This window comes from Protopterus annectens, chromosome 12.part0, assembly GCF_019279795.1.
Source record: "Protopterus annectens isolate FY-2018-M chromosome 12.part0, PAN1.0, whole genome shotgun sequence".
Lineage (NCBI taxonomy): Eukaryota > Metazoa > Chordata > Ceratodontiformes > Protopteridae > Protopterus > Protopterus annectens.
The window spans coordinates 529,851,279-529,867,781 of record NC_056746.1 but is presented as its reverse complement, the minus strand read 5'-3'; the positions used below and the strand labels follow the sequence as shown (position 1 = coordinate 529,867,781).

The 16,503-nt window shown below is 42.5% G+C and overlaps 1 protein-coding gene across 7 annotated transcripts in view; it reads right to left on the bottom strand.

Annotated features, from left to right (window-relative positions):
* LOC122816697 (eukaryotic translation initiation factor 2-alpha kinase 1-like) overlaps window positions 1-16,503 on the bottom strand; it is a 1,078,686-nt gene that overhangs the window by 303,242 nt on the left and 758,941 nt on the right. The window lies entirely within an intron of this gene.

The following is a 16,503-nucleotide window of genomic DNA, read 5'->3' as shown; positions in this document are numbered from 1 at the left end:
TCCATGGAATTGTTATGGCTTAGGCTTGTATAGGCCCTAGGGCCGATAGCTTAGTACAAACCTATGAGAGCATCCTGAAGGAAGAAATCTTTAGGAACAGGTTCAGATAGGATAAATCCGCAATTGGCCTCCAAGGGCCATCCTTTTTGGGGACTAAGAATAGACGGGAATAGAAGCCCTGTCCTTACAGAACTAGTTCTATAGTTCCTAGAGTCAGGAGCTAGTTCTTTCAATATGAGAGGGAATAGATAAAGCTGATTTTTTGGAGGAAAAGGAATGCTTTTTGGTTTTGGTTTTTCCTTCCAGGATAGAAAATATCCTTTTTGGATGATGGAAAGAACCCAAAGATCTGAGGTGATGGTTTTCCAGAAGGGGAGACAGTGAGTACAGGCAGGTGGACAGAGGCAGTTGAGCAAGATAGTCATGCTGAAGTGGGGCCCTCTGTCTGGAAAGGGCTGCTTGGCTGGGGCTTAAAGTTGGGAGCTGGTGTATGCGGCAGTCTCCTGGATCCCCTACAAGGCCTAGAGGAGGAAGGATGTGACACTGAGGGAGTCCTTCTGACAAAGGAAATTTTATCTGGAGAGTTCCTGTAATGTCTAGAGAAGGGGGGACAACAGCAGATGCTTAATGTCCGGCAGCTCTTTGCTTTTCTCTTGTAAGTTTCTGAAATGTTCTGCTGAATTTTTCCCAAATAAAAGGTTGTGGTCCAGTGCAGCATCCATGATTTTGAATTTAAAATCCTCTGGTAGAGGCTGTAGGTGAAGCCAGGAATATCCGCGCAAAGCAGATGCAAAGGCAGCATACCTGGCTGAGACCTCTGCTGCATCATAAATGCAGCTAATACAGTGTCTGGCTACTTGTGTAGCTAGAGACAATTTTGATGCAATGTCAGATTTGGTTGGACAGTTCGGAAGCCAGCAAGGTGGAAGCCTGGGAGACCAGGTCCAGGGCGTATTTAACCATGTGGGTTTGGTAACTGATGGCCCTGAAGGCCAGGGTAGAGGAAGTGTATACCTTCTTACCCATTCTGTCCATGGTTTTGCTGTCCCTATCTGTGGGCAAAGGTGAAGCAGAAGGCAACTGCCTGACTCAGTCTGTTCAGGACACAGCAATAACTGCTGGGTCTGCCAGGAGTGTTTCACCAGAAACGTCTGATCATCAGGCACTCTGTAAAACTTATCTGGCCTTTTAGGGGCAGAAGGGTGAGATTCTGGATTCTTAGAGACTGAGTTAAAGGCATCCGAAGGCTGGAAGCACTGGAGGAATAGCTGAAGGAGAGGGAGACTCAAGTTGCAAAAGTTCAAAATATCTTTTCTGGGTATCTGTCATCAAGGTAATATCCCACTTGAAGTACTCTTTCACTTATGAAATAGTTTTCCAAGGTAATATGCTTTGGTGGGGAATCTCCCTCAATGGAGTCTTCATCTGGGGAAGAATAATCCACAGGTGAAGCAATCTTGAGATGCATAGAAACTTATTCCTCAGAAGAGGAGTACTACTGGTCTGGTTCTTTCTTCTTTCTTCTCCTGTTCAGTCAGAGGCAAAGGGAGGGAGGAAACAGAGGCTGGCCTAGGGCTCAGCATGGGAATGTTGGTAGGTGCAGACTCTGTAGGCCTAAGGGCCATAAAGGCCGGCATTAAAGAATTGGTAAATCCACTGCCAATCTGGAGTTCCTTGAGGCATAGGGCTCAAGTGTTTTGTCTTGTTTTTCTTTGTTAGGGTTGGCTTGGAGGTAGGCCTAGGGACAGAGGCCTGGGCTGAAGCAGGAGAGGTCTCGGTCGGCCAACCAACTAATGGTTCCCCCTCAACGTCGGTTGTGGCCGGCGTCTGGATCGACTCCATGGATGTGCTATCTGTGGCTGCAGTAACAGCCTCTTCCAGAGGAACAGTCGAAGCTGACGGAGTAATCGGGTGTCCCTTGGCCCCTATATCGGTATTCGGCGGGACGTCCGATGGCAGAGGAGCAACCTGGCCTGCTTCCTCAGTTATTCAGATTGGGTGGCCGACTTGGGATCCATCCTGAGAGTAAGACGCTGTAATCATTGATTCTCTAAATACAAATTTAGTGCAGGCAGTCACCTGCGTAGGGGTTTGGCACAAAGACTGACAAATGGAGCAGGCCTTATGGTCATGCTCCTTACCTAAGCAAAACACACACCAGTTGTGAGATTCTTTATGCGGTATCTGACACCCGCAATTATATTTGCTCTTTTTCTCAGACATCGACTAAAAAAGGAAACCTATAGCAACTAAGCTCAAGTATACGTAAGAGAGAAAAACCCCAATGGGGTACTTATCTTTTGAAGTCTTCAGTTGTAGTTCCGAAAGGGTCGAAGCTAACATCGTCTGCGGCTGAAAAGTTCTGAGGTCTGTGTGTGCAGACGTCACATTTATGGTCCTTGGTTATGGCTCTGTGTGTGATGTCCCACGCACCTACAGCAGCCAGGCTTAAGATTTTGTATAGGAGCCTACGTCGGGTCACCTGAGGTGTGAAATCCCACAGTATGAATACTGCAACATAGGAACAGAAGGACATTAATAATGTTCCTTCTTATTGTTTGGATATGTTGGTGGACAATGTTAGTATTAAACAAATACAGAACAATTGGCAAATTATCTCTGGTGACCCAGACTTAAGGTTGGTATTGGAGGAAGCCCCTAAATTTACATACAAAAAAGATAGGTGTATTAAATATATATTAGAACTAGATAATACCAGAGTTGTTCCCCCAAGCATTACAAAACCCTTAGGCATGTACAAATGTTATGGGTGCAATGTTTATAGGTTTATTAGTGAAAGGCAATTTGTTTATTTGGACCAGGTTTCACACACTATAAAGGCATCTGGTAGATTTGATTGTGATACTACAGGGGTTGTACACATTGGGTTATGCTCTGGATGTAGTAGTTTTTTATGTAGGAATGATGACTAGGAGCTTAAGGCAGAGAATAAGAGAACATCTTTATGCACTTAAAACAAAAAAAAACAAACAATGCCCTTTATAAGCATTCTATTTTTGTCAGAATTTAAAAAAAATTCACCTTTACTGTTTTAGAAAAGGGTTTAGAAAGTAGGAGAGGTGGAGATTATTAAAACTTTCTTGAGACAAGAGAAGTTGGATGGCAGGTTAAGTTAAAAGCTGATGTTCCACAGGCTTAAATGAAACTAATTTATTTATTAAACATTTGTTTACCAGGAAAGTCCGACTTGGAACAAAGCCAATTTTCAGCAGAGGCCCAGGAAGAAATGTTCCAGATGCATGTCTTTCTAACGTGGGAGGAAACCCACACAAAAACGGAGGACATGCAGACTCCACACAGAAGGGACCCCAGCCAAGAATCAAACTGGAGAACCTTTTGCTGTGAGGCGACAATGCTACCGCTGCGTTGTTCATTAATAATATTATGCGCCGTAATATTAAATGTCTTTTAAAAGAATGAAGCCTAAGGGTGCTTTCAGAATTTAAGATTTTTTAATTTTAATGGAATGTTTCACTGATTTTTTCTAGTTTTTTATTAGATCATATTTATATTTAATGTAATGTGGATGTGAGTTCCTTGATTTCTGATGAAGTTTTTTTTACGAAAGCAGCAGTTAAAAGTTTGTTACAATAAAGTTTCTTTGGTTTCTTTTTTCTCCTTGCATATTTTGGCAGTTTTTTGTTTTTAGGCTGAAAAGATGATTTATGGCTTACAGATCCAACTTAAGACACAGACAGCAAGACCCCATCTGGATCTGTGTACTGAGGAACTTTCTCATCATCCTATACCACCTCTTCTTCAGATGGACTTCAAGATGACCTAACGAAAGAGTACGTGGAGGGTGGCCTTGAAGACTATTTGGGTGTCTCATGCAGAAAGGGACACTTCAATCTGGGTAACACCGGTTCAGGAGAAAACCTTTGTCTATGGGGACGAGAGAATGGATATACACTGAGTACTGGATCTGAAGGCTTTGGAACCTTCTGGGGAGGCTCTGATGGAAGACTAGCCCTTTGGAGGCCGAACAGGAGAGCGATTTTGGTGCTCCCTGGGCTCCTTAGAGTTTTGCGAGGGGGTTTGAGACCCAAGTATTGGTACCTGAAGGAGCAGATACTGGTAATAAACCCTTAAGAACAAGTTTATTTTGTCTGTCATGCCCATGAATTAAAGGCTGCACAAATGGAACAAGGAGTGTCCGAATGTGATGGGCCTAAGCAATAAACGTACTCCATGTGGATAGGAACCTTATGCCCACAAGAAATGCATTTCATAAAACCAGTCGGCTCCTCGGCCATACTGGAGGAAAAAAATGGCACACAACAATAACCACATTTATTATTTAAAGGTTTAGAGAAAAAAATTTTATTTTTTTTTTTGAAATATGAAGGGGAGAAAGAATGATCTACAATGGTAATAAGGAAATGCCTCCAAGTGAGGTAAAGATGACAAGAAAGAGTACCAAGGATTGGAAGGGTGGCCTAATGGTTAAGGTGTTTGCCTTACAAACACAAGGTGTAGGGTTTGAGTCTCACAAGGGATAATTGGCTAGGCTTAAAATGGCTCGCAAGGGCAGTTAGTTTAGAATTAATCTATGAACCTATGAACTATGGTATAAAAAGACTGCCTAGGAAAAAAAAATTGGTGCAAGACAGTAAAGGAGATACTATAAAACCGTAAAAAGTCAGAAGAGGAAAAATAAATGTAGATGTTCGAGTGTATTCACTGTTGCAGTCATTACACCTGCCTGAATTCCAAAGTCCTGAGATGTCAGGTGCCCCCCAAAAGGGTAGGCTAAAAATTAGCAAATAAAAAAGCATGCACTAACCTAAACATTACCTTCCTCTGCAAGGCAAATACACCACATAGGTTGTATAGAATAGAGAAGTACAGAGTGTAATGGACTGCAACAGTGAATACACTCTAACATCTACATTTATGGTAGGTACACAACTGTACTATGTTCATCGTGTTTCACTGTTTCATTACTGGGTTGAATCCCAAAGCTGAGGTTGGGTGGCTAAATAGGATTAGGAGGGCTATGAGGCCCTGCAGAACTGCAGTGGCAAAGCCAGCTCTGGATTTAGAGTAAAGAGGTAAGTGATGGTGCTTGGTAAAAGTGTGTACTGAACTCCAAGGGCTGCTGATGTGACTGCTGCCCTGGTAGAATGTGGCCTAATATTCTCAGGCACTGATTTGCATGCTGTGAATAGCAGAAACAAATGCAGTGTCCTATCCATTTTGAAATAATCTGCTTTGATAGTATCTCCTTGTGATCCTGCACCAATGCCACAAAAAGTTGCTCAGTTTTTCTGAAAGCCTTTGTTTAGTCCAAGTAGAAGCGTAGCTGCCTGTGTATGTCCAAAGAGTGCAGAGGTCTCTCCCCTTTATTCTGGGGATTTGGGTAAAAGGTTGGTAAATGAATGGTTTGGTTAAGCCTAGCCAATTAGATACTACCTTTGAGACTAAATACACCTTGTGTTTGAGAAACCCTGTCCGGATGAAAAATGATAAAAGGTTCCACTGCCATTAATGCCTGTAACTCTGATACTCTTCTTGCTGAAGTTATTGCTAGGAGCAGAGCAGTTTTCCATGATAAGAATTTTATCTCAGCTGTATGGGCTGGCTCAAAAGGAGGCAGTGTGAGCTTTTCCAAGACAAAGTTGAGGTCCCATGTTGGTAATGGTGCTCTCCTTGGAGGTCTTATGTTTTTTGCCCCTCTGAGGTACTGTCTTAGTAGTGGAAGAGAGAAAACAGGAGGTTCCATATTGTAATGAGCTGAAATGGCAGAGGCATGGATCTTAATTGATAAGAAGGATAGGCCTTTGTCCAGCATCTCAGTTAGGTATCGTAAAATCTGAAGAATATTAGGAACAAGCAGTTCAAGTCCTCGTGCCTGGTTCCAAGCACAGAATTTCTTCCATTTTTCTGCATAAGATTTCCTGGTGCTGGGCCTCCTGGCTTCTAAAATGACATCCATAACTGCTTTAGAGAGAGGTGTGTTCTGAGTGGCTATATTATTCGCCATGCAGCCAGATTTAAGGTTCTGAGTTGGCTGTGCAGGATCTGATTGTTTTGTTGGGTCAGCAGATGAGGAATTTGAGGTAAAGTCCAGGCTGGCCCTTGAGACAAGTTCTTTAGGATTGGGTACCAGTGCTGGCGTGGCCAGTCTGGGGCAATCAGAATCATTTTTGGCTTCTCTTGTCTGACTTTTAGGAGTACCTTGGGGAGTAGAGGAAGTGGTGGATAGGCATAAACTGTTAGGCTTTTCCAGCTGAATGATAAAGCATCCACCTTCCATGCTTGTGAGTGATAAGTCCTTGTGCAGAATCTCTGTAGTTGGCAGTTATGAGGGGAGGCAAATAGATCTTTGTCTGGGCATCCCCATTTCTTTATCATCCTGAAGACTTGTGGATCTAGTTTCCACTCGTGAGGGTCCATGAGGTTTCTGCTTAGTTCATCTGCCAGAGTATTTTTCTTTCCTGGCAAGAATTGTGCCTGCAGATGTACTTGATAGGCCAGTGCTGTGTTCCACAAAGTCATGGCTTGCCTGCAGAGGGGGTAGGAATGTGTGCCCCCTTGCTTGTTTATGTACCACATGACTATAGTATTGTCCGTCTTTAGTAATAGTTGTCCTGGATGTAGTAGATCCTTGAAGGCTGTCAGGGCATTCTGGACAGCTAGCATCTCTTTTTGATTGATATGAAGATGCATTTGGTCTGTGGGCCACTTGCCCTGTAGGCATTTTCCTGCCATGTGTGCTCCCCAGGCATAATCCGATGCATCTGTTGTTAGTGTCTGCCTGGCTGTGAGTAAAGTGAAAGGCTGTCCCTTGTTGTGGTGACAGGCCAGTGCCCATCATCGAAACTCTTGTTGCAGGCAGGGAATGAGAGTAATTATTGTTTCCAGGCTGTGGCAATGTTGAGTCCAAACACTTTTTAGATACCATTGTAGCTTCCTCATATGCAGTCTTGCATATGGAATTAGCAGGATGCAGGATGCCATGAAGTCCAAAGCCTGCAGAATTTTTCTTGCAAGTAGCTGGGTCTTTGTTGCCATCATTTGAAAGTAATGAGTCAGTTGCCTTGGTTTGTCTGGCGTGAGATAAGCCATCTGGGCAGTTGTATTTAAGATTGCACCCAGGAATATCGTCTCTTGAGAGGGCACTAGTTTTGATTTCTTTTCGTTTACTGTGTACCCTAGGCAAATTAGTAATCTTTTTACAAATGCCAGATGCTTTAGAAGAATGTCCTTACTGTCCGTTTGAACAAGGTAGTCGTCCAAGTAGGGATATATTTGAATTCCTTTTTGTCTGCAAAATGCAATTACTGGTGCCAGGCATTTTGTGAAGACCCTGGGCGCAGTAGATAACCCAAAGGGCAGTGCAGAGAATTGGTAATGCATTGAGCCAGCTATGAATCTGAGGTATTTTCTGCAAGATTGTCTGACTGGGACATGCAGGTATGCCTCTTTGAGGTCCAAGGTAACTAGCCAAGCCCTCTTGCCCAGCATGGGTAGAAGTTGCTGCAGTGTCAACATTTTGAATTTTGGAACGTCCAGGAAAGTATTTAGAGCAGACAGGTCCAGTATTGGTCTCCAAGCTTTGTCCTTTCTGGGTACTAAGAAAAATCTTGAGTAAAATCCTTGTCCCTGCTCTTGCTGTGGTACTTTTTTGGATAGCCCTCATGTCCATGAGAGCAGAAATTTGTCTTTGTGCCTCTGGCCATTGATTGTGTGGCAGGTCTGGCATACCTTTTGACCTTGGTAGGGTGTGAAAGTGGAACCTGTAACCCTGGGAAACAATATTCAGTACCCATTTGTCCTGGGTGATCATGTGCCAATTTTTTGAGAAAAGTGCTAGTTTTCCCACTAAGGAAGCTGCCAAAAGGTAAGAACTTGGCAGTGGTAGAGTAAAGTCATTGGGACTGTTTCCTATAAGGTTGTGATTTGTCTTATCCGCCTTTGGGGGCTGAAGCACCCCATTGCTTAGGTCTGTATGAGCCTTGGGGCTGAGATCTGCCTCTTGGGCATCTGTATCTGCCTCTTTGTGGCCTGTCTGACACTGGAAAGGACCAAGTTTTAGAAGGCCAGTTCCTGCTAAACCTGGATGGCTGAACCTGTAAGAAATCCTTTACTGTCTGCATTGATTTTGCTTTATCCTCCATTTTCTTTACCACCTCTTCTGCCTTAACACCAAACAAAGTATCAAGTTGTAATGCAGCATCCAATAATTTTGCTTTAACATGATCAGGTAAACTTTGTTCATTTAACCAAGCATGCCTTCAAATGACAGAACCTGTAACTGCGGCTCTGCAAGAAGCCTCTAATGAATCAAAACCACATTGCAAAGTATGCTTTCCCACTTGTTCAGCTGCATGCAATAAATCCTGCATTTCCTTATTTCCAGAGCATTCTGAGCTTGTAATAATTTTCTGTTTTAGCAAAGACATTAGGTATTGTTGATATTTAAGCATATGAAACTGGCAGTTTAAAGCCCTTACAGCTGAAGTAGCAGAGGTGTAAACTCCCCCCCCCCCATCTGTCCAGTGCTCTAGAATCCCTATCAGATGGAACAAGGTTTTTTGCAGTGGAAGCCTTGACCCCTTTGGGACCCTGAGAAATTGTTTCTGGGTCAGCAGCAGGGTTTTTATAAAGAAATTTATGAGAATCTGGGACCAAGTAGTACCTATCTGGCTTAACTGCTGCAGGGGGTAAAGAATCAGGAGACAAACTGGATTCAGAAAATACATCATCAACAATATCTAGTACAGGGGGAATAGCAAGGGGCCTGTGCTGAGGCAGTAAAAGAAGTCTCTGAACCTTTTCTTGAATTCTGAATAATCCTGGCTCTCCCAATGGAAATGCTCCCTCATGGTGTGCAGGGTTTCCCCAAAAGAGTAATCCTCAGGAGGAGAGGCTAAAGGGATAGATTCTTCAGCGTCAGAGTCCTCATAGGGAGGAAGAGAATATCCGTGTTCTGAAGAGGAATCACAGGAAATAGAAACCTGGTCAGAGGAATCATAGCCAGTATCTTGCCTAGGCCTTTTATCAGGAGGGGGATGGGAACCCTTGATCAGAGTAATTAGGTCCTCGGCCATTTTAAGCATCTGTTTCTTTGGCAAGGATGACTGTCCAGGTGAATGCTGTACTTGTTTCTTTGTCTTTAAAGGTGTTTTGGACTTTGCCTTAGCTGCTGAAGTGGTCTTGATAGTAAGCTGTGAAGGTCTGAAAACACCCTCAGAAGCCGAAGCCTGCTCAGCGGCTCCGGACCCATCTGAGTGAATAGTTTCCGTAGGCCCAATACCTTGAGTTTCCAGAGGCCTAGTTGTCTCCACGTGGGAGTTGGAGGCGGCCTGTGGCTCTGAGGTAGCGGGAGTCAGGGGCTGCTAAAGCGCCTCACTGAGCACTGGTGAACTGGCGACTGGCATAGAAGAGGCTTTGTCATCGGTTTTGGACCTCGGATGCCTGTCCTTTTCTTTGTACTTGCGCTTTTTATAAACTCGGGTTGTCGGTTGTTCTGACGGCATTATATAGTTAAACTTTCGGCCAAAGTAGTGTAAAGCAAAATCGAACCGATGCTTAATAGTGCGTTGGTTGAATCTAGCGCAAAACCGACAACTAGCAACGTTGTGGTCAGGGCCTAGGCAAGGAATAGAGTAAGAATGAAAATCCTTATGAGGTATTTGCTTCCCACAAGAAATACAACTGTTAACTTTACTGACATTGTTCTGGAACAAGAAAAAGTTTCCCCAACGGGGTACTTGGCTTTATTGAAGACTTCGGATCTGAAATTCAATTTCGAAAATCTCAGGAGTCGGTCGACCAGCACTTGCGAACTGCTTTTGCTATACTTAAACTTCTCTTCTTTCCTTATGTACTATTTAACACTAGTGGACCTCTTAAGTTAATTTACAGTGTTTTAGTTAGACCACAACTGAGAGAATAAGCATTTAAATGAAATCAATGGTCAAGTTATATTAAATAGCTGACTGCTTAATGATATACATGCTGGATATAAGCACTGCTACAGAATGAAAATGACACTTAATACTGAAGATAAGAATGTATGTGAAGTCTGTTGTAAATGCTATCTGCATTCAATGTACATGGATGATAAAACAGCAGGTCAAAGAATAACCTATTATGGATATTATGAAAATGGTCTTTACACCTGTTCCTCCCTTAACCTACACTCAGAAAGGTCTGAAAGATTTTCCAGTGTCTGCCCCACTAGGACTGAAATATAGATGACAGAGGTATCTAAGCATCAGTGTAGCTCAGCAGAATATCCTTTTGCCCAACCTGTCCATAACTTTAGACTCCTTATCAGGTGGCAAGATGTTCAGGGTGCTGTAGTCTCTAGGACCTATATTGGGCTGAAAAGATCAGATAACAATCACTTCTGAAATGCTTATAAATTATCTCACTCTATTCCTCAAAGGGCTTGCAGAGGACATCAACCTTTTTTGGGGTCTATATTACATGAACGAGTGATCAAAATGTCGAGTACAACATGCTCGACATACTTTGATCACTCGATCACGTCATCGAAACCCAAAAACACTGAAAAAAACAAAATCGAAAGATTTTGTTTGTCCCACTCCAAACATACAACACACACATACAATCAATTCATACAAACCCCTACACACTCACATTACTCAAACACTCAAACACCTACACAAACACACATACTTTTAAAACAAAGTGGGGCGCTCTCCCCCGATGAGGGGGGCTGTGCCCCCCACACCCCTTCTAACTAAATATACCAACTCCAAGATCGCTGTACATTGGGGAAAGGTCAATTTCCCGGTAATCATGCAAGTGATTACCGGGAAATTGCTCTTTCCTCAATGTACAGCGATCTCGGAGTTGGTATATTAAATACAGCAGCCTCTTACTAAGCCATTCTGACAGTGTAGCATGTTTATGTCACTCGCTATACTCACCAGGAAGGCCAACCAAAACATTTCGGAACTCCAAATTTCAACACTTGGAAGTTCCAGTTACATGAACAGTCGATCAATGTACGTCGAGTATCTTGTACTCGACATTTTGATCGCTCATTCATGTAATATAGACCCCCTTTTTTGGCATCAAGAAAACAAAGTCCAGATGCTGCCATGCTGCAAAACGAGTCTCCCTATGTACAGGCTTCTTGGGTGGGAATAACCTAAGGCTTCTTGTCTTCTTCCAGATGCTCATGGACAAACCTCTGAGGAAAATGGAAGGGGTCACAGGCCAGTCTACAGGCTACAGCACAAGCCTGAGAGACTCTGTAAAGTAAGGAGTTACAATGGTGCAACTGGAAGGAAGCAAGGTTTTGCTGTAATTATATGTCAGAGGTAAATGTTATTAGGTCCTCAGAGCCCCTTCCCAGGGCACAAAGAAAAAGAGGCCAACTGAAGGTCTCTCCCAAACTTAGTTCTGAGAATGGCAGTCACTTGTTTGGTTAACGCATGTACGATTCAGCATGCAATAAGTCAGTGTTGAAGGACAGCTGATGCTTAAGGGTATATGTGATTAAGGTAGCAAAGTGATGGAACAGGTCTGTATAAGGCATGGTAGCATCAGGCAAGTCTTCTCCAAGTATGCACTCCTGTACCAGAAAAGCTAGGCACCACCACATCAAACACCTGATCTTTTGTTTAATACTGGACCTGTGGGCCCAATCAAGGAGAGTGCTAGTGAAGCCTCCTCCTTTTGGGCTATCAGGTCATGCTGGACTCAGAGAGAGACTTGAATGAAAACTCCTCTATTCTGAGAGGAAACGTCAAGCACCAACCAAGAATCTGAAAAACTGCTCCCAAGAGTACTGCTATAGTAAGACACAGTTCTGGCCACTCGGTAGGAGGAACTGCAGCATTAATCTGTCAAGGTACATCTTTGCATGATTTCCGGATCTGCATCTCCCTCTAGCCCTGTTCATCCTCTGTGATGAAGGATGGGAGCAAACTTGATCCCTCAGTACAGGAGGTAGAGCTTGTTGCACATGGTAACCATGACGCTGTCTCTAGGACATACCTGCCTTTAGCGAGATGTAACCAATGTTTACTTTCTGTATCGTTCACCTACTTATGGTGGGTGGGCCATAAATAATCTAGAATTATGTGACACAGCCTCCTGCTAAGCCTCAGCTACTACCACCTTGCAAAACAGCAGGCATGTGTATAAATGATCTTACTCCATTTGTCAAGCATCTTGCAGAGGACATCAGCCTTTTTGGGCATCAAGGAAACAATAGTCTAGATGCTGCCAGGCTGCAAAATAAGTCTCCCTAGGTTTTAATTTATTAATGTATATGCTCTTGTACATTAGCCCCTTCTACATCTCTTGGTGGCTAGACAAACCCTTACAACAGTGATGTCAGGCTGTAGATCCAAACCGTGTATGTAACAAAAAAATAACCGATGAACATAGGGGTTAGGTTTGTTCTCTTAGTCCACCAATATAACATCAAAATATATAAAGGACAGCAGACACAGCCCTCAATACAGAAGCTTTAGGGGGAAAAAAACAGCTAGTTGGAAGGCATCACAAAGACTCAGCAAGAAGGAACTTGTATACAAGAGTCATAGTTCAGAAGTGCCTCTCAAGGCATGACTGGCATTCTAGAGGTCTGAATCACATCTAACTTCAGCAAAGAAATCACCATGGGGAAATGCAATTCTGAAGGCAACTTCCCATAGCATTAGATGTCAGTGTGCAGTCACTAATGCAATAAAAACTCATAGGAGAGCTCTGCCACTGGACGTGTCAGATGTCTGGTTTTATTTTCACAACCGAGCACCCCTTCCTCAAGGGTGTGCTGATGTCACCTTACCTCAGACTTCATGTACTTGGGATAAAAACGGAATCAGTCCATCTCATCTTTGGTGGTTTGCTGCAGCCCAAACATGGCAGAGCCATGCCAATGTCAAGACCTGCTGATTAAAGCTTATACCAAAGATGCAACCTGTGACACAGAGAACAAAAGCCATCCTAAAGGAACCTAAACAAGGACAGGAGGGGAGCAAGGTACAGGAGTGAAAGAGGAAGGAGTATAAGAATACAAACCCCAGCTCTTTATGGTCTCCTTGCAGTAAAAGAAAAGAATGGGAAAAGGGACTGCAACAGTGAACACACTTGATCAACAATTCTGGTAAGCTGCCAATGAGGCGTACTTATGTTCTTCATGAGTCACTACTGGGAGTCACAACATAAAGGGAGGCTTCATAAAAGCTTTTCCTTTTTTCCCCCCTTTTAACCTTTATAAAATCATCACTTAAGACACAGCACACATACATTAAAATAAAGGAAAACAAACCGTATTAACATTTTTCACATTCAGTGATTACATCCTAGGTTTTGTATTTTTTACTCCAACATTACACAAACTGCTCAGTTCCTTTCTTCTGTTAAACCACATTCCTCCTCCTGCAAGTTATTCTGCTTTTCCAATGATCTGACCTCTAGTTCTTTTATCTCCTTTACAATATTTAGCATTGAATTACAAATGATTTAAATTTTAATTTCCACTTTTTAGTAATTTCTTTTGAAAGCCAATAGCCAATACCACTAAACTTAGGAAGACCTTACATTAATCTTTTGAGCTGAAGCACAAGATCTGATCTACTTATTTGCAGCCATTTTCAAATCAGCCACATCTTTACACTCCCAAACATGTTCCCAGTTTATATATATATATATATATATATATATATATATATATATATATATATATATATAAGCGCTACAGAACCCTGAAAGCCCAAAATCCTGAAAACACACAAGATACCAACACTTATATTCCAGCACAAGTATATACAGAAACATATTACCCTTCAATCTCGGAGTTGATATATTTAAGTAGCACTGGGCTTGACCCCCCTTCTTATACTTGGAGAACAGTAATATGGTTTGTGTTTTATTTGTTTCTGTATGTACTTGTGTTGGAATACAGCAAGTGCTGGTATCCTGTGTGTTTTCAGGATTTTGAATTTTCATAATTTTGAAATTTCAGGATTTTGGGCTTTCAGGATTCTGTAGCACTCTCATATATATATATATATATATATATATATATATATATATATATATATATATACATATATACACATACATACATGCATATATACATATATCTTTCCTCCCTCCCTTCACATTTCTACATTTGCTATCTAACTTAGAAAAAAACTCTGTTCTGCCTATGGTTAAAAATGAGCAAGCAGAAATTTATTGAAACACCTAAACATCAACATTTAGAAATCAGACCAGAAAACCTTCCCCAGGATTCACGAAGCCTCTGTGTAAAAGTTATAACTCTTACACGGAGGCTGCAGTTAAACGGAGTGATGTCAGCATGCTTTTCATATTCATGAGAGCATGCTGAATCACACCTAAGTCTAACACGGTCCGTGTAAGACAGTAGGGGGCGTGTCCGTAGGCTGAGCCCTGCAAGCGGACACGCCCCCAGAAGTGTAAAAGTGCCCAAAGTAAACACCCACAACAGAGTCCACGGAAATGTGAATATACACAACACAACACATAGCCCCACAGACTATGAACATAAAATATATATAAATGAACATGTTATACATTTTTTGTAAATTGTAAAGATGTTTAACCGTGAGTGCGCTAGTTTGCGCGGGCATGCCCGTAGCGCAGCTACAGTTAGCAGTCAGTGGGAAAGCATATAAGAACTAAATATGCAAAATAAGCCAGGAAGCAATAGCGTAGCGGTAGAGATGTTGGCTGAAAAGCAGGCATTCATGGTTCGAGCCCCCACAACACCAATTTTTTTTTTTTCAAAATAAGTAGGAAACAAGTCCCTGACAAATATGTACACATAAAACCACAATTTATGTAAAATGTAATGAAATAGCCCATTTATATTGAAGAAATGTGAGGTAACAAAAGAATAAAAAATGCCAGATGTGCTCATAGCTGAGCTACAGTTTAACAGAGTGAGTGCATGTGCCCGTAGATGAGCAGTGGTTTAACTGGCGCAAAATGAGTGCCCGTAGCTGAGCAGTGGTCTAACACGCTAAATCTATGTGCCCCTAACTGAGCTGAGTGTAATATGCGTGCTGATAGCCAAATGAGGCTTAAAGCAGCGTACCCTGTTTGCACGGAGCTGCGCACCGCACAAACTAACCGACGGGCAACGTTGAGCAAGCCGTATCAAAACTGCCTTTACACAGACATACCCCTCAGCATGTCTAGACAGTCATGAAAAATAAAAACCAGTGGCCAGTTTCGAACCCAGGATACTATACACCATAGTCAAGGTACAGAACCACTAAGCCATGACAGCAGTACTTTTAAATGCAATAATAGCTAATATATAGGAATGAATACAAACTAGAGCATGACAATGCAGGTTTACTGACGTTGATACAATTCCAAAATGGCCAATCACAGATGTGTGGGAAAGACGGACTATATAAGCCCCATAGGCGGGAATACACAGCATAAATGATTGTAGAACTAACCTGCAGGCAGACTGACAGGAGTAGGAGAGGGTAGTTGCTTTCGAGCACAGAGTTGGGGTGTTGAGGAGTCCAGGTACATGGTCTGGCTCCTAGTCCATAATCATGAGGCCCAACTCATGCAGGGCCAGGTCCTCTGGGGAGCATACAGGGCTGAGGCGTGGGACCGGTTGGCTCATGATCTCCACAGGGATTCCAAGGACTGGTGAGCAGGTCCGTCACCACCATGCGGACCTGAAGAGACGCAAGCAGAACCAACTGAACCTTTGGATCCAGGAGGCCCGGCAAACACCCAACACCCCACTACTGAGTAAGTAACATTTAATTATGTATGTAAGAAACTACACTAGCTGATATTATGGAGATGTGTATTCCAATATTACTTCATTTATATTACAGCTGCAGGTGTCCGTTCTGCGAACCGCAGAGCCTATGGCGATAGGCTGGTGCGGTTGCGCCACCAGGCAGGTCAGTAATCCACTACCAGTAACTGTAAAGAAATATAAAAGTATGACAGTCAGCAAAAGAGTGCAGTGTAGTCAGTAAGGAATAAAATCTGCAAGTAACAGTGTGAAAGCGTATGCAAGTATTGCTTGATTACAAAAGTGTGTTTCAGCCTGTAAGTTTAACCTAAACATGAAACTGTCCGACATATTCTGAAATAAAAATGCCCTGCCTGTAAGAAAATAGTACACAACCTGCAGCAGGCTGAAAAGTATAGCTGCAGAAGATGATGAAATCACATGTGTGAAATATATCCCTGTGGAAATACTGAAACATGACTGAAGTGAGACTGCTGGAAAGAATTGTAATAACTACTGGTAAAACATGTCAATAAAGCCTAGAAGTACCATCCTGAATAGTAAAATGAAAGCAAGTGAGAGAGTGTGAGAAAGTGTCATGAATCCAGCAATACAGTAGTAATAACCCCTGAATAAAGTATACTGCAGTCAAGACAGAATGAAATGCATGTGAGATTCAAAACCAAACAGCAAAATCTGTTCAAAGTGTTGCTGCATCTGGAATGTGTATCCCAAAATCTGGATATGTTGCT